Source organism: Pungitius pungitius, unplaced genomic scaffold (assembly GCF_949316345.1).
Source record: "Pungitius pungitius unplaced genomic scaffold, fPunPun2.1 scaffold_33, whole genome shotgun sequence".
Classification (NCBI taxonomy): domain Eukaryota; kingdom Metazoa; phylum Chordata; class Actinopteri; order Perciformes; family Gasterosteidae; genus Pungitius; species Pungitius pungitius.
This window is the reverse complement of record NW_026909866.1, coordinates 126,181-145,149: the sequence shown is the minus strand read 5'-3', so window position 1 is coordinate 145,149 and position 18,969 is coordinate 126,181. Positions and strand designations below refer to the sequence as shown.

The following is an 18,969-nucleotide window of genomic DNA, read 5'->3' as shown; positions in this document are numbered from 1 at the left end:
GTAGTGTAGTGGTTATCACGTTCGCCTAACACGCGAAAGGTCCCCAGTTCAAAACTGGGCGGAAACATTGACCTTTTTCCCGCCCTGTCTGCAAAAGAAAATGATTCATTTGGTCAATTAAAAAAGACTACGATTCCAGTCGGAGCATACGCTTACTGTTTGACGAAGACTCTCCCCGTCAGGGAATCGAACCCTGGTCTTCTGCGTGACAGGCAGAGATACTGTCCACTATATTCTCTTCAGATCAGCCATCAGATCAAGATCTTCCGCAAAGAGCAGGCATATGTTCAAAAGAAACCTAGCTGTGGTTTCCGTAGTGTAGTGGTTATCACGTTCGCCTAACACGCGAAAGGTCCCCAGTTCGAAACTGGGCGGAAACATTGACCTTTTTCCCGCGCTGTCTGCAAAAGAAAATGATTCACTTGGTCAATTAAAAAAGACTACGCTTCCAGTCTGAGCATACGCTTACTGTTTGACGAAGACTCTCCCCGTCAGGGAATCGAACCCTGGTCTTCTGCGTGACAGGCAGAGATACTGTCCACTATATTCTCATCAGATCAGCCATCAGATCAAGATCTTCCGCAAAGAGCAGGCATATGTTCAAAAGAAACCTAGCCGTGGTTTCCGTAGTGTAGTGGTTATCACGTTCGCCTAACACGCGAAAGGTCCCCAGTTCGAAACTGGGCGGAAACATTGACCTTTTTCCCGCCCTGTCTGCAAAAGAAAATGATTAACTTGGTCAATTAAAAAAGACTACGCTTCCAGTCTGAGCATACGCTTACTGTTTGACGAAGACTCTACCCGTCAGGGAATCGAACCCTGGTCTTCTGCGTGACAGGCAGAGATACTGTCCACTATATTCTCTTCAGATCAGCCATCAGATCAAGATCTTCCGCAAAGAGCAGGCATATGTTCAAAAGAAACCTAGCTGTGGTTTCCGTAGTGTAGTGGTTATCACGTTCGCCTAACACGCGCAAGGTCCCCAGTTCGAAACTGGGCGGAAACATTGACCTTTTTCCCGCGCTGTCTGCAAAAGAAAATGATTCACTTGGTCAATTAAAAAAGACTACGCTTCCAGTCTGAGCATACGCTTACTGTTTGACGAAGACTCTCCCCGTCAGGGAATCGAACCCTGTTCTTCTGCGTGACAGGCAGAGATACTGTCCACTATATTCTCATCAGATCAGCCATCAGATCAAGATCTTCCGCAAAGAGCAGGCATATGTTCAAAAGAAACCTAGCCTTGGTTTCCGTAGTGTAGTGGTTATCACGTTCGCCTAACACGCGAAAGGTCCCCAGTTCAAAACTGGGCGGAAACATTGACCTTTTTCCCGCCCTGTCTGCAAAAGAAAATGATTCATTTGGTCAATTAAAAAAGACTACGCTTCCAGTCGGAGCATACGCTTACTGTTTGACGAAGACTCTCCCCGTCAGGGAATCGAACCCTGGTCTTCTGCGTGACAGGCAGAGATACTGTCCACTATATTCTCTTCAGATCAGCCATCAGATCAAGATCTTCCGCAAAGAGCAGGCATATGTTCAAAAGAAACCTAGCTGTGGTTTCCGTAGTGTAGTGGTTATCACGTTCGCCTAACACGCGAAAGGTCCCCAGTTCGAAACTGGGCGGAAACATTGACCTTTTTCCCGCGCTGTCTGCAAAAGAAAATGATTCACTTGGTCAATTAAAAAAGACTACGCTTCCAGTCTGAGCATACGCTTACTGTTTGACGAAGACTCTCCCCGTCAGGGAATCGAACCCTGGTCTTCTGCGTGACAGGCAGAGATACTGTCCACTATATTCTCATCAGATCAGCCATCAGATCAAGATCTCCCGCAAAGAGCAGGCATATGTTCAAAAGAAACCTAGCTGTGGTTTCCGTAGTGTAGTGGTTATCACGTTCGCCTAACACGCGAAAGGTCCCCAGTTCGAAACTGGGCGGAAACATTGACCTTTTTCCCGCGCTGTCTGCAAAAGAAAATGATTCACTTGGTCAATTAAAAAAGACTACGCTTCCAGTCTGAGCATACGCTTACTGTTTGACGAAGACTCTCCCCGTCAGGGAATCGAACCCTGTTCTTCTGCGTGACAGGCAGAGATACTGTCCACTATATTCTCATCAGATCAGCCATCAGATCAAGATCTTCCGCAAAGAGCAGGCATATGTTCAAAAGAAACCTAGCCTTGGTTTCCGTAGTGTAGTGGTTATCACGTTCGCCTAACACGCGAAAGGTCCCCAGTTCAAAACTGGGCGGAAACATTGACCTTTTTCCCGCCCTGTCTGCAAAAGAAAATGATTCATTTGGTCAATTAAAAAAGACTACGCTTCCAGTCGGAGCATACGCTTACTGTTTGACGAAGACTCTACCCGTCAGGGAATCGAACCCTGGTCTTCTGCGTGACAGGCAGAGATACTGTCCACTATATTCTCTTCAGGTAAGCCATCAGATCAAGATCTTCCGCAAAGAGCAGGCATATGTTCAAAAGAAACCTAGCCGTGGTTTCCGTAGTGTAGTGGTTATCACGTTCGCCTAACACGCGAAAGGTCCCCAGTTCGAAACTGGGCGGAAACATTGACCTTTTTCCCGCGCTGTCTGCAAAAGAAAATGATTCATTTGGTCAATTAAAAAAGACTACGCTTCCAGTCGGAGCATACGCTTACTGTTTGACGAAGACTCTCCCCGTCAGGGAATCGAACCCTGGTCTTCTGCGTGACAGGCAGAGATACTGTCCACTATATTCTCATCAGATCAGCCATCAGATCAAGATCTTCCGCAAAGAGCAGGCATATGTTCAAAAGAAACCTAGCCGTGGTTTCCGTAGTGTAGTGGTTATCACGTTCGCCTAACACGCGAAAGGTCCCCAGTTCGAAACTGGGCGGAAACATTGACCTTTTTCCCGCCCTGTCTGCAAAAGAAAATGATTAACTTGGTCAATTAAAAAAGACTACGCTTCCAGTCTGAGCATACGCTTACTGTTTGACGAAGACTCTACCCGTCAGGGAATCGAACCCTGGTCTTCTGCGTGACAGGCAGAGATACTGTCCACTATATTCTCTTCAGATCAGCCATCAGATCAAGATCTTCCGCAAAGAGCAGGCATATGTTCAAAAGAAACCTAGCTGTGGTTTCCGTAGTGTAGTGGTTATCACGTTCGCCTAACACGCGAAAGGTCCCCAGTTCGAAACTGGGCGGAAACATTGACCTTTTTCCCGCGCTGTCTGCAAAAGAAAATGATTCACTTGGTCAATTAAAAAAGACTACGCTTCCAGTCTGAGCATACGCTTACTGTTTGACGAAGACTCTCCCCGTCAGGGAATCGAACCCTGTTCTTCTGCGTGACAGGCAGAGATACTGTCCACTATATTCTCATCAGATCAGCCATCAGATCAAGATCTTCCGCAAAGAGCAGGCATATGTTCAAAAGAAACCTAGCCTTGGTTTCCGTAGTGTAGTGGTTATCACGTTCGCCTAACACGCGAAAGGTCCCCAGTTCAAAACTGGGCGGAAACATTGACCTTTTTCCCGCCCTGTCTGCAAAAGAAAATGATTCATTTGGTCAATTAAAAAAGACTACGCTTCCAGTCGGAGCATACGCTTACTGTTTGACGAAGACTCTCCCCGTCAGGGAATCGAACCCTGGTCTTCTGCGTGACAGGCAGAGATACTGTCCACTATATTCTCTTCAGATCAGCCATCAGATCAAGATCTTCCGCAAAGAGCAGGCATATGTTCAAAAGAAACCTAGCTGTGGTTTCCGTAGTGTAGTGGTTATCACGTTCGCCTAACACGCGAAAGGTCCCCAGTTCGAAACTGGGCGGAAACATTGACCTTTTTCCCGCGCTGTCTGCAAAAGAAAATGATTCACTTGGTCAATTAAAAAAGACTACGCTTCCAGTCTGAGCATACGCTTACTGTTTGACGAAGACTCTCCCCGTCAGGGAATCGAACCCTGGTCTTCTGCGTGACAGGCAGAGATACTGTCCACTATATTCTCATCAGATCAGCCATCAGATCAAGATCTCCCGCAAAGAGCAGGCATATGTTCAAAAGAAACCTAGCTGTGGTTTCCGTAGTGTAGTGGTTATCACGTTCGCCTAACACGCGAAAGGTCCCCAGTTCGAAACTGGGCGGAAACATTGACCTTTTTCCCGCGCTGTCTGCAAAAGAAAATGATTCACTTGGTCAATTAAAAAAGACTACGCTTCCAGTCTGAGCATACGCTTACTGTTTGACGAAGACTCTCCCCGTCAGGGAATCGAACCCTGTTCTTCTGCGTGACAGGCAGAGATACTGTCCACTATATTCTCATCAGATCAGCCATCAGATCAAGATCTTCCGCAAAGAGCAGGCATATGTTCAAAAGAAACCTAGCCTTGGTTTCCGTAGTGTAGTGGTTATCACGTTCGCCTAACACGCGAAAGGTCCCCAGTTCAAAACTGGGCGGAAACATTGACCTTTTTCCCGCCCTGTCTGCAAAAGAAAATGATTCATTTGGTCAATTAAAAAAGACTACGCTTCCAGTCGGAGCATACGCTTACTGTTTGACGAAGACTCTACCCGTCAGGGAATCGAACCCTGGTCTTCTGCGTGACAGGTAGAGATACTGTCCACTATATTCTCTTCAGGTAAGCCATCAGATCAAGATCTTCCGCAAAGAGCAGGCATATGTTCAAAAGAAACCTAGCTGTGGTTTCCGTAGTGTAGTGGTTATCACGTTCGCCTAACACGCGAAAGGTCCCCAGTTCGAAACTGGGCGGAAACATTGACCTTTTTCCCGCGCTGTCTGCAAAAGAAAATGATTCATTTGGTCAATTAAAAAAGACTACGCTTCCAGTCTGAGCATACGCTTACTGTTTGACGAAGACTCTCCCCGTCAGGGAATCGAACCCTGGTCTTCTGCGTGACAGGCAGAGATACTGTCCACTATATTCTCTTCAGATCAGCCATCAGATCAAGATCTTCCGCAAAGAGCAGGCATATGTTCAAAAGAAACCTAGCCGTGGTTTCCGTAGTGTAGTGGTTATCACGTTCGCCTAACACGCGAAAGGTCCCCAGTTCGAAACTGGGCGGAAACATTGACCTTTTTCCCGCCCTGTCTGCAAAAGAAAATGATTAACTTGGTCAATTAAAAAAGACTACGCTTCCAGTCTGAGCATACGCTTACTGTTTGACGAAGACTCTCCCCGTCAGGGAATCGAACCCTGGTCTTCTGCGTGACAGGCAGAGATACTGTCCACTATATTCTCTTCAGATAAGCCATCAGATCAAGATCTTCCGCAAAGAGCAGGCATATGTTCAAAAGAAACCTAGCCGTGGTTTCCGTAGTGTAGTGGTTATCACGTTCGCCTAACACGCGAAAGGTCCCCAGTTCGAAACTGGGCGGAAACATTGACCTTTTTCCCGCGCTGTCTGCAAAAGAAAATGATTCACTTGGTCAATTAAAAAAGACTACGCTTCCAGTCTGAGCATACGCTTACTGTTTGACGAAGACTCTCCCCGTCAGGGAATCGAACCCTGTTCTTCTGCGTGACAGGCAGAGATACTGTCCACTATATTCTCATCAGATCAGCCATCAGATCAAGATCTTCCGCAAAGAGCAGGCATATGTTCAAAAGAAACCTAGCCTTGGTTTCCGTAGTGTAGTGGTTATCACGTTCGCCTAACACGCGAAAGGTCCCCAGTTCAAAACTGGGCGGAAACATTGACCTTTTTCCCGCCCTGTCTGCAAAAGAAAATGATTCATTTGGTCAATTAAAAAAGACTACGCTTCCAGTCGGAGCATACGCTTACTGTTTGACGAAGACTCTCCCCGTCAGGGAATCGAACCCTGGTCTTCTGCGTGACAGGCAGAGATACTGTCCACTATATTCTCTTCAGATCAGCCATCAGATCAAGATCTTCCGCAAAGAGCAGGCATATGTTCAAAAGAAACCTAGCTGTGGTTTCCGTAGTGTAGTGGTTATCACGTTCGCCTAACACGCGAAAGGTCCCCAGTTCGAAACTGGGCGGAAACATTAACCTTTTTCCCGCGCTGTCTGCAAAAGAAAATGATTCACTTGGTCAATTAAAAAAGACTACGCTTCCAGTCTGAGCATACGCTTACTGTTTGACGAAGACTCTCCCCGTCAGGGAATCGAACCCTGGTCTTCTGCGTGACAGGCAGAGATACTGTCCACTATATTCTCATCAGATCAGCCATCAGATCAAGATCTCCCGCAAAGAGCAGGCATATGTTCAAAAGAAACCTAGCTGTGGTTTCCGTAGTGTAGTGGTTATCACGTTCGCCTAACACGCGAAAGGTCCCCAGTTCGAAACTGGGCGGAAACATTGACCTTTTTCCCGCGCTGTCTGCAAAAGAAAATGATTCACTTGGTCAATTAAAAAAGACTACGCTTCCAGTCTGAGCATACGCTTACTGTTTGACGAAGACTCTCCCCGTCAGGGAATCGAACCCTGTTCTTCTGCGTGACAGGCAGAGATACTGTCCACTATATTCTCATCAGATCAGCCATCAGATCAAGATCTTCCGCAAAGAGCAGGCATATGTTCAAAAGAAACCTAGCCTTGGTTTCCGTAGTGTAGTGGTTATCACGTTCGCCTAACACGCGAAAGGTCCCCAGTTCAAAACTGGGCGGAAACATTGACCTTTTTCCCGCCCTGTCTGCAAAAGAAAATGATTCATTTGGTCAATTAAAAAAGACTACGCTTCCAGTCGGAGCATACGCTTACTGTTTGACGAAGACTCTACCCGTCAGGGAATCGAACCCTGGTCTTCTGCGTGACAGGCAGAGATACTGTCCACTATATTCTCTTCAGATAAGCCATCAGATCAAGATCTTCCGCAAAGAGCAGGCATATGTTCAAAAGAAACCTAGCCGTGGTTTCCGTAGTGTAGTGGTTATCACGTTCGCCTAACACGCGAAAGGTCCCCAGTTCGAAACTGGGCGGAAACATTGACCTTTTTCCCGCGCTGTCTGCAAAAGAAAATGATTCATTTGGTCAATTAAAAAAGACTACGCTTCCAGTCGGAGCATACGCTTACTGTTTGACGAAGACTCTCCCCGTCAGGGAATCGAACCCTGGTCTTCTGCGTGACAGGCAGAGATACTGTCCACTATATTCTCATCAGATCAGCCATCAGATCAAGATCTTCCGCAAAGAGCAGGCATATGTTCAAAAGAAACCTAGCCGTGGTTTCCGTAGTGTAGTGGTTATCACGTTCGCCTAACACGCGAAAGGTCCCCAGTTCGAAACTGGGCGGAAACATTGACCTTTTTCCCGCCCTGTCTGCAAAAGAAAATGATTAACTTGGTCAATTAAAAAAGACTACGCTTCCAGTCTGAGCATACGCTTACTGTTTGACGAAGACTCTACCCGTCAGGGAATCGAACCCTGGTCTTCTGCGTGACAGGCAGAGATACTGTCCACTATATTCTCTTCAGATCAGCCATCAGATCAAGATCTTCCGCAAAGAGCAGGCATATGTTCAAAAGAAACCTAGCTGTGGTTTCCGTAGTGTAGTGGTTATCACGTTCGCCTAACACGCGAAAGGTCCCCAGTTCGAAACTGGGCGGAAACATTGACCTTTTTCCCGCGCTGTCTGCAAAAGAAAATGATTCACTTGGTCAATTAAAAAAGACTACGCTTCCAGTCTGAGCATACGCTTACTGTTTGACGAAGACTCTCCCCGTCAGGGAATCGAACCCTGTTCTTCTGCGTGACAGGCAGAGATACTGTCCACTATATTCTCATCAGATCAGCCATCAGATCAAGATCTTCCGCAAAGAGCAGGCATATGTTCAAAAGAAACCTAGCCTTGGTTTCCGTAGTGTAGTGGTTATCACGTTCGCCTAACACGCGAAAGGTCCCCAGTTCAAAACTGGGCGGAAACATTGACCTTTTTCCCGCCCTGTCTGCAAAAGAAAATGATTCATTTGGTCAATTAAAAAAGACTACGCTTCCAGTCGGAGCATACGCTTACTGTTTGACGAAGACTCTCCCCGTCAGGGAATCGAACCCTGGTCTTCTGCGTGACAGGCAGAGATACTGTCCACTATATTCTCATCAGATCAGCCATCAGATCAAGATCTTCCGCAAAGAGCAGGCATATGTTCAAAAGAAACCTAGCTGTGGTTTCCGTAGTGTAGTGGTTATCACGTTCGCCTAACACGCGAAAGGTCCCCAGTTCGAAACTGGGCGGAAACATTGACCTTTTTCCCGCGCTGTCTGCAAAAGAAAATGATTCACTTGGTCAATTAAAAAAGACTACGCTTCCAGTCTGAGCATACGCTTACTGTTTGACGAAGACTCTCCCCGTCAGGGAATCGAACCCTGGTCTTCTGCGTGACAGGCAGAGATACTGTCCACTATATTCTCTTCAGATCAGCCATCAGATCAAGATCTTCCGCAAAGAGCAGGCATATGTTCAAAAGAAACCTAGCCGTGGTTTCCGTAGTGTAGTGGTTATCACGTTCGCCTAACACGCGAAAGGTCCCCAGTTCGAAACTGGGCGGAAACATTGACCTTTTTCCCGCCCTGTCTGCAAAAGAAAATGATTAACTTGGTCAATTAAAAAAGACTACGCTTCCAGTCTGAGCATACGCTTACTGTTTGACGAAGACTCTCCCCGTCAGGGAATCGAACCCTGGTCTTCTGCGTGACAGGCAGAGATACTGTCCACTATATTCTCTTCAGATAAGCCATCAGATCAAGATCTTCCGCAAAGAGCAGGCATATGTTCAAAAGAAACCTAGCCGTGGTTTCCGTAGTGTAGTGGTTATCACGTTCGCCTAACACGCGAAAGGTCCCCAGTTCGAAACTGGGCGGAAACATTGACCTTTTTCCCGCGCTGTCTGCAAAAGAAAATGATTCACTTGGTCAATTAAAAAAGACTACGCTTCCAGTCTGAGCATACGCTTACTGTTTGACGAAGACTCTCCCCGTCAGGGAATCGAACCCTGTTCTTCTGCGTGACAGGCAGAGATACTGTCCACTATATTCTCATCAGATCAGCCATCAGATCAAGATCTTCCGCAAAGAGCAGGCATATGTTCAAAAGAAACCTAGCCTTGGTTTCCGTAGTGTAGTGGTTATCACGTTCGCCTAACACGCGAAAGGTCCCCAGTTCAAAACTGGGCGGAAACATTGACCTTTTTCCCGCCCTGTCTGCAAAAGAAAATGATTCATTTGGTCAATTAAAAAAGACTACGCTTCCAGTCGGAGCATACGCTTACTGTTTGACGAAGACTCTGCCCGTCAGGGAATCGAACCCTGGTCTTCTGCGTGACAGGCAGAGATACTGTCCACTATATTCTCTTCAGATAAGCCATCAGATCAAGATCTTCCGCAAAGAGCAGGCATATGTTCAAAAGAAACCTAGCCGTGGTTTCCGTAGTGTAGTGGTTATCACGTTCGCCTAACACGCGAAAGGTCCCCAGTTCGAAACTGGGCGGAAACATTGACCTTTTTCCCGCGCTGTCTGCAAAAGAAAATGATTCATTTGGTCAATTAAAAAAGACTACGCTTCCAGTCGGAGCATACGCTTACTGTTTGACGAAGACTCTCCCCGTCAGGGAATCGAACCCTGGTCTTCTGCGTGACAGGCAGAGATACTGTCCACTATATTCTCATCAGATCAGCCATCAGATCAAGATCTTCCGCAAAGAGCAGGCATATGTTCAAAAGAAACCTAGCCGTGGTTTCCGTAGTGTAGTGGTTATCACGTTCGCCTAACACGCGAAAGGTCCCCAGTTCGAAACTGGGCGGAAACATTGACCTTTTTCCCGCCCTGTCTGCAAAAGAAAATGATTAACTTGGTCAATTAAAAAAGACTACGCTTCCAGTCTGAGCATACGCTTACTGTTTGACGAAGACTCTACCCGTCAGGGAATCGAACCCTGGTCTTCTGCGTGACAGGCAGAGATACTGTCCACTATATTCTCTTCAGATCAGCCATCAGATCAAGATCTTCCGCAAAGAGCAGGCATATGTTCAAAAGAAACCTAGCTGTGGTTTCCGTAGTGTAGTGGTTATCACGTTCGCCTAACACGCGAAAGGTCCCCAGTTCGAAACTGGGCGGAAACATTGACCTTTTTCCCGCGCTGTCTGCAAAAGAAAATGATTCACTTGGTCAATTAAAAAAGACTACGCTTCCAGTCTGAGCATACGCTTACTGTTTGACGAAGACTCTCCCCGTCAGGGAATCGAACCCTGTTCTTCTGCGTGACAGGCAGAGATACTGTCCACTATATTCTCATCAGATCAGCCATCAGATCAAGATCTTCCGCAAAGAGCAGGCATATGTTCAAAAGAAACCTAGCCTTGGTTTCCGTAGTGTAGTGGTTATCACGTTCGCCTAACACGCGAAAGGTCCCCAGTTCGAAACTGGGCGGAAACATTGACCTTTTTCCCGCCCTGTCTGCAAAAGAAAATGATTAACTTGGTCAATTAAAAAAGACTACGCTTCCAGTCTGAGCATACGCTTACTGTTTGACGAAGACTCTACCCGTCAGGGAATCGAACCCTGGTCTTCTGCGTGACAGGCAGAGATACTGTCCACTATATTCTCTTCAGATCAGCCATCAGATCAAGATCTTCCGCAAAGAGCAGGCATATGTTCAAAAGAAACCTAGCTGTGGTTTCCGTAGTGTAGTGGTTATCACGTTCGCCTAACACGCGAAAGGTCCCCAGTTCGAAACTGGGCGGAAACATTGACCTTTTTCCCGCGCTGTCTGCAAAAGAAAATGATTCATTTGGTCAATTAAAAAAGACTACGCTTCCAGTCGGAGCATACGCTTACTGTTTGACGAAGACTCTCCCCGTCAGGGAATCGAACCCTGGTCTTCTGCGTGACAGGCAGAGATACTGTCCACTATATTCTCTTCAGATCAGCCATCAGATCAAGATCTTCCGCAAAGAGCAGGCATATGTTCAAAAGAAACCTAGCTGTGGTTTCCGTAGTGTAGTGGTTATCACGTTCGCCTAACACGCGAAAGGTCCCCAGTTCGAAACTGGGCGGAAACATTAACCTTTTTCCCGCGCTGTCTGCAAAAGAAAATGATTCACTTGGTCAATTAAAAAAGACTACGCTTCCAGTCTGAGCATACGCTTACTGTTTGACGAAGACTCTCCCCGTCAGGGAATCGAACCCTGGTCTTCTGCGTGACAGGCAGAGATACTGTCCACTATATTCTCATCAGATCAGCCATCAGATCAAGATCTCCCGCAAAGAGCAGGCATATGTTCAAAAGAAACCTAGCTGTGGTTTCCGTAGTGTAGTGGTTATCACGTTCGCCTAACACGCGAAAGGTCCCCAGTTCGAAACTGGGCGGAAACATTGACCTTTTTCCCGCGCTGTCTGCAAAAGAAAATGATTCACTTGGTCAATTAAAAAAGACTACGCTTCCAGTCTGAGCATACGCTTACTGTTTGACGAAGACTCTCCCCGTCAGGGAATCGAACCCTGTTCTTCTGCGTGACAGGCAGAGATACTGTCCACTATATTCTCATCAGATCAGCCATCAGATCAAGATCTTCCGCAAAGAGCAGGCATATGTTCAAAAGAAACCTAGCCTTGGTTTCCGTAGTGTAGTGGTTATCACGTTCGCCTAACACGCGAAAGGTCCCCAGTTCAAAACTGGGCGGAAACATTGACCTTTTTCCCGCCCTGTCTGCAAAAGAAAATGATTCATTTGGTCAATTAAAAAAGACTACGCTTCCAGTCGGAGCATACGCTTACTGTTTGACGAAGACTCTCCCCGTCAGGGAATCGAACCCTGGTCTTCTGCGTGACAGGCAGAGATACTGTCCACTATATTCTCATCAGATCAGCCATCAGATCAAGATCTTCCGCAAAGAGCAGGCATATGTTCAAAAGAAACCTAGCCGTGGTTTCCGTAGTGTAGTGGTTATCACGTTCGCCTAACACGCGAAAGGTCCCCAGTTCGAAACTGGGCGGAAACATTGACCTTTTTCCCGCCCTGTCTGCAAAAGAAAATGATTAACTTGGTCAATTAAAAAAGACTACGCTTCCAGTCTGAGCATACGCTTACTGTTTGACGAAGACTCTACCCGTCAGGGAATCGAACCCTGGTCTTCTGCGTGACAGGCAGAGATACTGTCCACTATATTCTCTTCAGATCAGCCATCAGATCAAGATCTTCCGCAAAGAGCAGGCATATGTTCAAAAGAAACCTAGCTGTGGTTTCCGTAGTGTAGTGGTTATCACGTTCGCCTAACACGCGAAAGGTCCCCAGTTCGAAACTGGGCGGAAACATTGACCTTTTTCCCGCGCTGTCTGCAAAAGAAAATGATTCACTTGGTCAATTAAAAAAGACTACGCTTCCAGTCTGAGCATACGCTTACTGTTTGACGAAGACTCTCCCCGTCAGGGAATCGAACCCTGGTCTTCTGCGTGACAGGCAGAGATACTGTCCACTATATTCTCATCAGATCAGCCATCAGATCAAGATCTCCCGCAAAGAGCAGGCATATGTTCAAAAGAAACCTAGCTGTGGTTTCCGTAGTGTAGTGGTTATCACGTTCGCCTAACACGCGAAAGGTCCCCAGTTCGAAACTGGGCGGAAACATTGACCTTTTTCCCGCGCTGTCTGCAAAAGAAAATGATTCACTTGGTCAATTAAAAAAGACTACGCTTCCAGTCTGAGCATACGCTTACTGTTTGACGAAGACTCTCCCCGTCAGGGAATCGAACCCTGTTCTTCTGCGTGACAGGCAGAGATACTGTCCACTATATTCTCATCAGATCAGCCATCAGATCAAGATCTTCCGCAAAGAGCAGGCATATGTTCAAAAGAAACCTAGCCTTGGTTTCCGTAGTGTAGTGGTTATCACGTTCGCCTAACACGCGAAAGGTCCCCAGTTCAAAACTGGGCGGAAACATTGACCTTTTTCCCGCCCTGTCTGCAAAAGAAAATGATTCATTTGGTCAATTAAAAAAGACTACGCTTCCAGTCGGAGCATACGCTTACTGTTTGACGAAGACTCTCCCCGTCAGGGAATCGAACCCTGGTCTTCTGCGTGACAGGCAGAGATACTGTCCACTATATTCTCATCAGATCAGCCATCAGATCAAGATCTTCCGCAAAGAGCAGGCATATGTTCAAAAGAAACCTAGCCGTGGTTTCCGTAGTGTAGTGGTTATCACGTTCGCCTAACACGCGAAAGGTCCCCAGTTCGAAACTGGGCGGAAACATTGACCTTTTTCCCGCCCTGTCTGCAAAAGAAAATGATTAACTTGGTCAATTAAAAAAGACTACGCTTCCAGTCTGAGCATACGCTTACTGTTTGACGAAGACTCTACCCGTCAGGGAATCGAACCCTGGTCTTCTGCGTGACAGGCAGAGATACTGTCCACTATATTCTCTTCAGATCAGCCATCAGATCAAGATCTTCCGCAAAGAGCAGGCATATGTTCAAAAGAAACCTAGCTGTGGTTTCCGTAGTGTAGTGGTTATCACGTTCGCCTAACACGCGAAAGGTCCCCAGTTCGAAACTGGGCGGAAACATTGACCTTTTTCCCGCGCTGTCTGCAAAAGAAAATGATTCACTTGGTCAATTAAAAAAGACTACGCTTCCAGTCTGACCATACGCTTACTGTTTGACGAAGACTCTCCCCGTCAGGGAATCGAACCCTGTTCTTCTGCGTGACAGGCAGAGATACTGTCCACTATACTAACGAGGAATCACTCTGAAAACCTTTTGCCAGATTTCTGGCCGTTGTGAAGAGAAGGTACGCACTTGAACACTTTCCCTTCCGGCGAAAATTCCGTAGTGTAGTGGTTATCACGTTCGCCTAACACGCGAAAGGTCCCCAGTTCAAAACTGGGCGGAAACATTGACCTTTTTCCCGCCCTGTCTGCAAAAGAAAATGATTCACTTGGTCAATTAAAAAAGACTACGCTTCCAGTCTGAGCATACGCTTACTGTTTGACGAAGACTCTCCCCGTCAGGGAATCGAACCCTGGTCTTCTGCGTGACAGGCAGAGATACTGTCCACTATATTCTCTTCAGATCAGCCATCAGATCAAGATCTTCCGCAAAGAGCAGGCATATGTTCAAAAGAAACCTAGCTGTGGTTTCCGTAGTGTAGTGGTTATCACGTTCGCCTAACACGCGAAAGGTCCCCAGTTCGAAACTGGGCGGAAACATTGACCTTTTTCCCGCGCTGTCTGCAAAAGAAAATGATTCACTTGGTCAATTAAAAAAGACTACGCTTCCAGTCTGAGCATACGCTTACTGTTTGACGAAGACTCTCCCCGTCAGGGAATCGAACCCTGTTCTTCTGCGTGACAGGCAGAGATACTGTCCACTATATTCTCATCAGATCAGCCATCAGATCAAGATCTTCCGCAAAGAGCAGGCATATGTTCAAAAGAAACCTAGCCTTGGTTTCCGTAGTGTAGTGGTTATCACGTTCGCCTAACACGCGAAAGGTCCCCAGTTCAAAACTGGGCGGAAACATTGACCTTTTTCCCGCCCTGTCTGCAAAAGAAAATGATTCATTTGGTCAATTAAAAAAGACTACGCTTCCAGTCTGAGCATACGCTTACTGTTTGACGAAGACTCTCCCCGTCAGGGAATCGAACCCTGTTCTTCTGCGTGACAGGCAGAGATACTGTCCACTATACTAACGAGGAATCACTCTGAAAACCTTTTGCCAGATTTCTGGCCGTTGTGAAGAGAAGGTACGCACTTGAACACTTTCCCTTCCGGCGAAAATTCCGTAGTGTAGTGGTTATCACGTTCGCCTAACACGCGAAAGGTCCCCAGTTCAAAACTGGGCGGAAACATTGACCTTTTTCCCGCCCTGTCTGCAAAAGAAAATGATTCACTTGGTCAATTAAAAAAGACTACGCTTCCAGTCTGAGCATACGCTTACTGTTTGACGAAGACTCTCCCCGTCAGGGAATCGAACCCTGGTCTTCTGCGTGACAGGCAGAGATACTGTCCACTATATTCTCTTCAGATCAGCCATCAGATCAAGATCTTCCGCAAAGAGCAGGCATATGTTCAAAAGAAACCTAGCTGTGGTTTCCGTAGTGTAGTGGTTATCACGTTCGCCTAACACGCGAAAGGTCCCCAGTTCGAAACTGGGCGGAAACATTGACCTTTTTCCCGCGCTGTCTGCAAAAGAAAATGATTCACTTGGTCAATTAAAAAAGACTACGCTTCCAGTCTGAGCATACGCTTACTGTTTGACGAAGACTCTCCCCGTCAGGGAATCGAACCCTGGTCTTCTGCGTGACAGGCAGAGATACTGTCCACTATATTCTCATCAGATCAGCCATCAGATCAAGATCTCCCGCAAAGAGCAGGCATATGTTCAAAAGAAACCTAGCTGTGGTTTCCGTAGTGTAGTGGTTATCACGTTCGCCTAACACGCGAAAGGTCCCCAGTTCGAAACTGGGCGGAAACATTGACCTTTTTCCCGCGCTGTCTGCAAAAGAAAATGATTCACTTGGTCAATTAAAAAAGACTACGCTTCCAGTCTGAGCATACGCTTACTGTTTGACGAAGACTCTCCCCGTCAGGGAATCGAACCCTGTTCTTCTGCGTGACAGGCAGAGATACTGTCCACTATATTCTCATCAGATCAGCCATCAGATCAAGATCTTCCGCAAAGAGCAGGCATATGTTCAAAAGAAACCTAGCCTTGGTTTCCGTAGTGTAGTGGTTATCACGTTCGCCTAACACGCGAAAGGTCCCCAGTTCAAAACTGGGCGGAAACATTGACCTTTTTCCCGCCCTGTCTGCAAAAGAAAATGATTCATTTGGTCAATTAAAAAAGACTACGCTTCCAGTCGGAGCATACGCTTACTGTTTGACGAAGACTCTCCCCGTCAGGGAATCGAACCCTGGTCTTCTGCGTGACAGGCAGAGATACTGTCCACTATATTCTCTTCAGATCAGCCATCAGATCAAGATCTTCCGCAAAGAGCAGGCATATGTTCAAAAGAAACCTAGCTGTGGTTTCCGTAGTGTAGTGGTTATCACGTTCGCCTAACACGCGAAAGGTCCCCAGTTCGAAACTGGGCGGAAACATTAACCTTTTTCCCGCGCTGTCTGCAAAAGAAAATGATTCACTTGGTCAATTAAAAAAGACTACGCTTCCAGTCTGAGCATACGCTTACTGTTTGACGAAGACTCTCCCCGTCAGGGAATCGAACCCTGGTCTTCTGCGTGACAGGCAGAGATACTGTCCACTATATTCTCATCAGATCAGCCATCAGATCAAGATCTCCCGCAAAGAGCAGGCATATGTTCAAAAGAAACCTAGCTGTGGTTTCCGTAGTGTAGTGGTTATCACGTTCGCCTAACACGCGAAAGGTCCCCAGTTCGAAACTGGGCGGAAACATTGACCTTTTTCCCGCGCTGTCTGCAAAAGAAAATGATTCACTTGGTCAATTAAAAAAGACTACGCTTCCAGTCTGAGCATACGCTTACTGTTTGACGAAGACTCTCCCCGTCAGGGAATCGAACCCTGTTCTTCTGCGTGACAGGCAGAGATACTGTCCACTATATTCTCATCAGATCAGCCATCAGATCAAGATCTTCCGCAAAGAGCAGGCATATGTTCAAAAGAAACCTAGCCTTGGTTTCCGTAGTGTAGTGGTTATCACGTTCGCCTAACACGCGAAAGGTCCCCAGTTCAAAACTGGGCGGAAACATTGACCTTTTTCCCGCCCTGTCTGCAAAAGAAAATGATTCATTTGGTCAATTAAAAAAGACTACGCTTCCAGTCGGAGCATACGCTTACTGTTTGACGAAGACTCTCCCCGTCAGGGAATCGAACCCTGGTCTTCTGCGTGACAGGCAGAGATACTGTCCACTATATTCTCATCAGATCAGCCATCAGATCAAGATCTTCCGCAAAGAGCAGGCATATGTTCAAAAGAAACCTAGCCGTGGTTTCCGTAGTGTAGTGGTTATCACGTTCGCCTAACACGCGAAAGGTCCCCAGTTCGAAACTGGGCGGAAACATTGACCTTTTTCCCGCCCTGTCTGCAAAAGAAAATGATTAACTTGGTCAATTAAAAAAGACTACGCTTCCAGTCTGAGCATACGCTTACTGTTTGACGAAGACTCTACCCGTCAGGGAATCGAACCCTGGTCTTCTGCGTGACAGGCAGAGATACTGTCCACTATATTCTCTTCAGATCAGCCATCAGATCAAGATCTTCCGCAAAGAGCAGGCATATGTTCAAAAGAAACCTAGCTGTGGTTTCCGTAGTGTAGTGGTTATCACGTTCGCCTAACACGCGAAAGGTCCCCAGTTCGAAACTGGGCGGAAACATTGACCTTTTTCCCGCGCTGTCTGCAAAAGAAAATGATTCACTTGGTCAATTAAAAAAGACTACGCTTCCAGTCTGAGCATACGCTTACTGTTTGACGAAGACTCTCCCCGTCAGGGAATCGAACCCTGGTCTTCTGCGTGACAGGCAGAGATACTGTCCACTATATTCTCATCAGATCAGCCATCAGATCAAGATCTCCCGCAAAGAGCAGGCATATGTTCAAAAGAAACCTAGCTGTGGTTTCCGTAGTGTAGTGGTTATCACGTTCGCCTAACACGCGAAAGGTCCCCAGTTCGAAACTGGGCGGAAACATTGACCTTTTTCCCGCGCTGTCTGCAAAAGAAAATGATTCACTTGGTCAATTAAAAAAGACTACGCTTCCAGTCTGAGCATACGCTTACTGTTTGACGAAGACTCTCCCCGTCAGGGAATCGAACCCTGTTCTTCTGCGTGACAGGCAGAGATACTGTCCACTATATTCTCATCAGATCAGCCATCAGATCAAGATCTTCCGCAAAGAGCAGGCATATGTTCAAAAGAAACCTAGCCTTGGTTTCCGTAGTGTAGTGGTTATCACGTTCGCCTAACACGCGAAAGGTCCCCAGTTCAAAACTGGGCGGAAACATTGACCTTTTTCCCGCCCTGTCTGCAAAAGAAAATGATTCATTTGGTCAATTAAAAAAGACTACGCTTCCAGTCGGAGCATACGCTTACTGTTTGACGAAGACTCTCCCCGTCAGGGAATCGAACCCTGGTCTTCTGCGTGACAGGCAGAGATACTGTCCACTATATTCTCATCAGATCAGCCATCAGATCAAGATCTTCCGCAAAGAGCAGGCATATGTTCAAAAGAAACCTAGCCGTGGTTTCCGTAGTGTAGTGGTTATCACGTTCGCCTAACACGCGAAAGGTCCCCAGTTCGAAACTGGGCGGAAACATTGACCTTTTTCCCGCCCTGTCTGCAAAAGAAAATGATTAACTTGGTCAATTAAAAAAGACTACGCTTCCAGTCTGAGCATACGCTTACTGTTTGACGAAGACTCTACCCGTCAGGGAATCGAACCCTGGTCTTCTGCGTGACAGGCAGAGATACTGTCCACTATATTCTCTTCAGATCAGCCATCAGATCAAGATCTTCCGCAAAGAGCAGGCATATGTTCAAAAGAAACCTAGCTGTGGTTTCCGTAGTGTAGTGGTTATCACGTTCGCCTAACACGCGAAAGGTCCCCAGTTCGAAACTGGGCGGAAACATTGACCTTTTTCCCGCGCTGTCTGCAAAAGAAAATGATTCACTTGGTCAATTAAAAAAGACTACGCTTCCAGTCTGACCATACGCTTACTGTTTGACGAAGACTCTCCCCGTCAGGGAATCGAACCCTGTTCTTCTGCGTGACAGGCAGAGATACTGTCCACTATACTAACGAGGAATCACTCTGAAAACCTTTTGCCAGATTTCTGGCCGTTGTGAAGAGAAGGTACGCACTTGAACACTTTCCCTTCCGGCGAAAATTCCGTAGTGTAGTGGTTATCACGTTCGCCTAACACGCGAAAGGTCCCCAGTTCAAAACTGGGCGGAAACATTGACCTTTTTCCCGCCCTGTCTGCAAAAGAAAATGATTCACTTGGTCAATTAAAAAAGACTACGCTTCCAGTC

The 18,969-nt window shown here is 46.8% G+C and overlaps 42 non-coding genes across 42 annotated transcripts; all 42 read left to right on the top strand.

Annotated features, from left to right (window-relative positions):
• Positions 1–307: 307 nt before the first annotated feature.
• Positions 308–380, top strand: trnav-aac (transfer RNA valine (anticodon AAC)). Its single transcript has one exon. It is a non-coding gene; the product is annotated as a tRNA-Val (tRNA).
• A 240-nt stretch (positions 381–620) lies between these two features.
• trnav-aac (transfer RNA valine (anticodon AAC)) lies at positions 621–693 on the top strand. Its single transcript has one exon. It is a non-coding gene; the product is annotated as a tRNA-Val (tRNA).
• Positions 694–1,559: 866 nt separating this feature from the next.
• trnav-aac (transfer RNA valine (anticodon AAC)) lies at positions 1,560–1,632 on the top strand. Its single transcript has one exon. It is a non-coding gene; the product is annotated as a tRNA-Val (tRNA).
• Positions 1,633–1,872: 240 nt separating this feature from the next.
• Positions 1,873–1,945, top strand: trnav-aac (transfer RNA valine (anticodon AAC)). Its single transcript has one exon. It is a non-coding gene; the product is annotated as a tRNA-Val (tRNA).
• Positions 1,946–2,498: 553 nt separating this feature from the next.
• Positions 2,499–2,571, top strand: trnav-aac (transfer RNA valine (anticodon AAC)). Its single transcript has one exon. It is a non-coding gene; the product is annotated as a tRNA-Val (tRNA).
• A 240-nt stretch (positions 2,572–2,811) lies between these two features.
• trnav-aac (transfer RNA valine (anticodon AAC)) lies at positions 2,812–2,884 on the top strand. The gene has a single exon. It is a non-coding gene; the product is annotated as a tRNA-Val (tRNA).
• Positions 2,885–3,124: 240 nt separating this feature from the next.
• Positions 3,125–3,197, top strand: trnav-aac (transfer RNA valine (anticodon AAC)). The gene has a single exon. It is a non-coding gene; the product is annotated as a tRNA-Val (tRNA).
• Positions 3,198–3,750: 553 nt separating this feature from the next.
• Positions 3,751–3,823, top strand: trnav-aac (transfer RNA valine (anticodon AAC)). Its single transcript has one exon. It is a non-coding gene; the product is annotated as a tRNA-Val (tRNA).
• A 240-nt stretch (positions 3,824–4,063) lies between these two features.
• Positions 4,064–4,136, top strand: trnav-aac (transfer RNA valine (anticodon AAC)). Its single transcript has one exon. It is a non-coding gene; the product is annotated as a tRNA-Val (tRNA).
• A 553-nt stretch (positions 4,137–4,689) lies between these two features.
• trnav-aac (transfer RNA valine (anticodon AAC)) lies at positions 4,690–4,762 on the top strand. The gene has a single exon. It is a non-coding gene; the product is annotated as a tRNA-Val (tRNA).
• A 240-nt stretch (positions 4,763–5,002) lies between these two features.
• trnav-aac (transfer RNA valine (anticodon AAC)) lies at positions 5,003–5,075 on the top strand. The gene has a single exon. It is a non-coding gene; the product is annotated as a tRNA-Val (tRNA).
• A 240-nt stretch (positions 5,076–5,315) lies between these two features.
• trnav-aac (transfer RNA valine (anticodon AAC)) lies at positions 5,316–5,388 on the top strand. The gene has a single exon. It is a non-coding gene; the product is annotated as a tRNA-Val (tRNA).
• Positions 5,389–5,941: 553 nt separating this feature from the next.
• trnav-aac (transfer RNA valine (anticodon AAC)) lies at positions 5,942–6,014 on the top strand. The gene has a single exon. It is a non-coding gene; the product is annotated as a tRNA-Val (tRNA).
• A 240-nt stretch (positions 6,015–6,254) lies between these two features.
• trnav-aac (transfer RNA valine (anticodon AAC)) lies at positions 6,255–6,327 on the top strand. Its single transcript has one exon. It is a non-coding gene; the product is annotated as a tRNA-Val (tRNA).
• Positions 6,328–6,880: 553 nt separating this feature from the next.
• On the top strand, positions 6,881–6,953 carry trnav-aac (transfer RNA valine (anticodon AAC)). The gene has a single exon. It is a non-coding gene; the product is annotated as a tRNA-Val (tRNA).
• Positions 6,954–7,193: 240 nt separating this feature from the next.
• trnav-aac (transfer RNA valine (anticodon AAC)) lies at positions 7,194–7,266 on the top strand. Its single transcript has one exon. It is a non-coding gene; the product is annotated as a tRNA-Val (tRNA).
• A 240-nt stretch (positions 7,267–7,506) lies between these two features.
• On the top strand, positions 7,507–7,579 carry trnav-aac (transfer RNA valine (anticodon AAC)). The gene has a single exon. It is a non-coding gene; the product is annotated as a tRNA-Val (tRNA).
• A 553-nt stretch (positions 7,580–8,132) lies between these two features.
• trnav-aac (transfer RNA valine (anticodon AAC)) lies at positions 8,133–8,205 on the top strand. The gene has a single exon. It is a non-coding gene; the product is annotated as a tRNA-Val (tRNA).
• A 240-nt stretch (positions 8,206–8,445) lies between these two features.
• On the top strand, positions 8,446–8,518 carry trnav-aac (transfer RNA valine (anticodon AAC)). Its single transcript has one exon. It is a non-coding gene; the product is annotated as a tRNA-Val (tRNA).
• Positions 8,519–8,758: 240 nt separating this feature from the next.
• Positions 8,759–8,831, top strand: trnav-aac (transfer RNA valine (anticodon AAC)). The gene has a single exon. It is a non-coding gene; the product is annotated as a tRNA-Val (tRNA).
• Positions 8,832–9,384: 553 nt separating this feature from the next.
• Positions 9,385–9,457, top strand: trnav-aac (transfer RNA valine (anticodon AAC)). The gene has a single exon. It is a non-coding gene; the product is annotated as a tRNA-Val (tRNA).
• Positions 9,458–9,697: 240 nt separating this feature from the next.
• Positions 9,698–9,770, top strand: trnav-aac (transfer RNA valine (anticodon AAC)). Its single transcript has one exon. It is a non-coding gene; the product is annotated as a tRNA-Val (tRNA).
• A 240-nt stretch (positions 9,771–10,010) lies between these two features.
• On the top strand, positions 10,011–10,083 carry trnav-aac (transfer RNA valine (anticodon AAC)). The gene has a single exon. It is a non-coding gene; the product is annotated as a tRNA-Val (tRNA).
• Positions 10,084–10,323: 240 nt separating this feature from the next.
• trnav-aac (transfer RNA valine (anticodon AAC)) lies at positions 10,324–10,396 on the top strand. Its single transcript has one exon. It is a non-coding gene; the product is annotated as a tRNA-Val (tRNA).
• A 240-nt stretch (positions 10,397–10,636) lies between these two features.
• On the top strand, positions 10,637–10,709 carry trnav-aac (transfer RNA valine (anticodon AAC)). Its single transcript has one exon. It is a non-coding gene; the product is annotated as a tRNA-Val (tRNA).
• A 240-nt stretch (positions 10,710–10,949) lies between these two features.
• Positions 10,950–11,022, top strand: trnav-aac (transfer RNA valine (anticodon AAC)). Its single transcript has one exon. It is a non-coding gene; the product is annotated as a tRNA-Val (tRNA).
• Positions 11,023–11,262: 240 nt separating this feature from the next.
• Positions 11,263–11,335, top strand: trnav-aac (transfer RNA valine (anticodon AAC)). The gene has a single exon. It is a non-coding gene; the product is annotated as a tRNA-Val (tRNA).
• Positions 11,336–11,888: 553 nt separating this feature from the next.
• Positions 11,889–11,961, top strand: trnav-aac (transfer RNA valine (anticodon AAC)). The gene has a single exon. It is a non-coding gene; the product is annotated as a tRNA-Val (tRNA).
• Positions 11,962–12,201: 240 nt separating this feature from the next.
• trnav-aac (transfer RNA valine (anticodon AAC)) lies at positions 12,202–12,274 on the top strand. The gene has a single exon. It is a non-coding gene; the product is annotated as a tRNA-Val (tRNA).
• A 240-nt stretch (positions 12,275–12,514) lies between these two features.
• Positions 12,515–12,587, top strand: trnav-aac (transfer RNA valine (anticodon AAC)). Its single transcript has one exon. It is a non-coding gene; the product is annotated as a tRNA-Val (tRNA).
• A 553-nt stretch (positions 12,588–13,140) lies between these two features.
• trnav-aac (transfer RNA valine (anticodon AAC)) lies at positions 13,141–13,213 on the top strand. Its single transcript has one exon. It is a non-coding gene; the product is annotated as a tRNA-Val (tRNA).
• Positions 13,214–13,453: 240 nt separating this feature from the next.
• On the top strand, positions 13,454–13,526 carry trnav-aac (transfer RNA valine (anticodon AAC)). Its single transcript has one exon. It is a non-coding gene; the product is annotated as a tRNA-Val (tRNA).
• A 569-nt stretch (positions 13,527–14,095) lies between these two features.
• trnav-aac (transfer RNA valine (anticodon AAC)) lies at positions 14,096–14,168 on the top strand. Its single transcript has one exon. It is a non-coding gene; the product is annotated as a tRNA-Val (tRNA).
• Positions 14,169–15,050: 882 nt separating this feature from the next.
• Positions 15,051–15,123, top strand: trnav-aac (transfer RNA valine (anticodon AAC)). Its single transcript has one exon. It is a non-coding gene; the product is annotated as a tRNA-Val (tRNA).
• Positions 15,124–15,363: 240 nt separating this feature from the next.
• Positions 15,364–15,436, top strand: trnav-aac (transfer RNA valine (anticodon AAC)). Its single transcript has one exon. It is a non-coding gene; the product is annotated as a tRNA-Val (tRNA).
• Positions 15,437–15,989: 553 nt separating this feature from the next.
• Positions 15,990–16,062, top strand: trnav-aac (transfer RNA valine (anticodon AAC)). Its single transcript has one exon. It is a non-coding gene; the product is annotated as a tRNA-Val (tRNA).
• Positions 16,063–16,302: 240 nt separating this feature from the next.
• trnav-aac (transfer RNA valine (anticodon AAC)) lies at positions 16,303–16,375 on the top strand. The gene has a single exon. It is a non-coding gene; the product is annotated as a tRNA-Val (tRNA).
• Positions 16,376–16,928: 553 nt separating this feature from the next.
• Positions 16,929–17,001, top strand: trnav-aac (transfer RNA valine (anticodon AAC)). Its single transcript has one exon. It is a non-coding gene; the product is annotated as a tRNA-Val (tRNA).
• Positions 17,002–17,241: 240 nt separating this feature from the next.
• trnav-aac (transfer RNA valine (anticodon AAC)) lies at positions 17,242–17,314 on the top strand. The gene has a single exon. It is a non-coding gene; the product is annotated as a tRNA-Val (tRNA).
• A 240-nt stretch (positions 17,315–17,554) lies between these two features.
• On the top strand, positions 17,555–17,627 carry trnav-aac (transfer RNA valine (anticodon AAC)). The gene has a single exon. It is a non-coding gene; the product is annotated as a tRNA-Val (tRNA).
• A 553-nt stretch (positions 17,628–18,180) lies between these two features.
• Positions 18,181–18,253, top strand: trnav-aac (transfer RNA valine (anticodon AAC)). The gene has a single exon. It is a non-coding gene; the product is annotated as a tRNA-Val (tRNA).
• Positions 18,254–18,493: 240 nt separating this feature from the next.
• trnav-aac (transfer RNA valine (anticodon AAC)) lies at positions 18,494–18,566 on the top strand. Its single transcript has one exon. It is a non-coding gene; the product is annotated as a tRNA-Val (tRNA).
• The last annotated feature ends 403 nt before the right edge of the window (positions 18,567–18,969 follow it).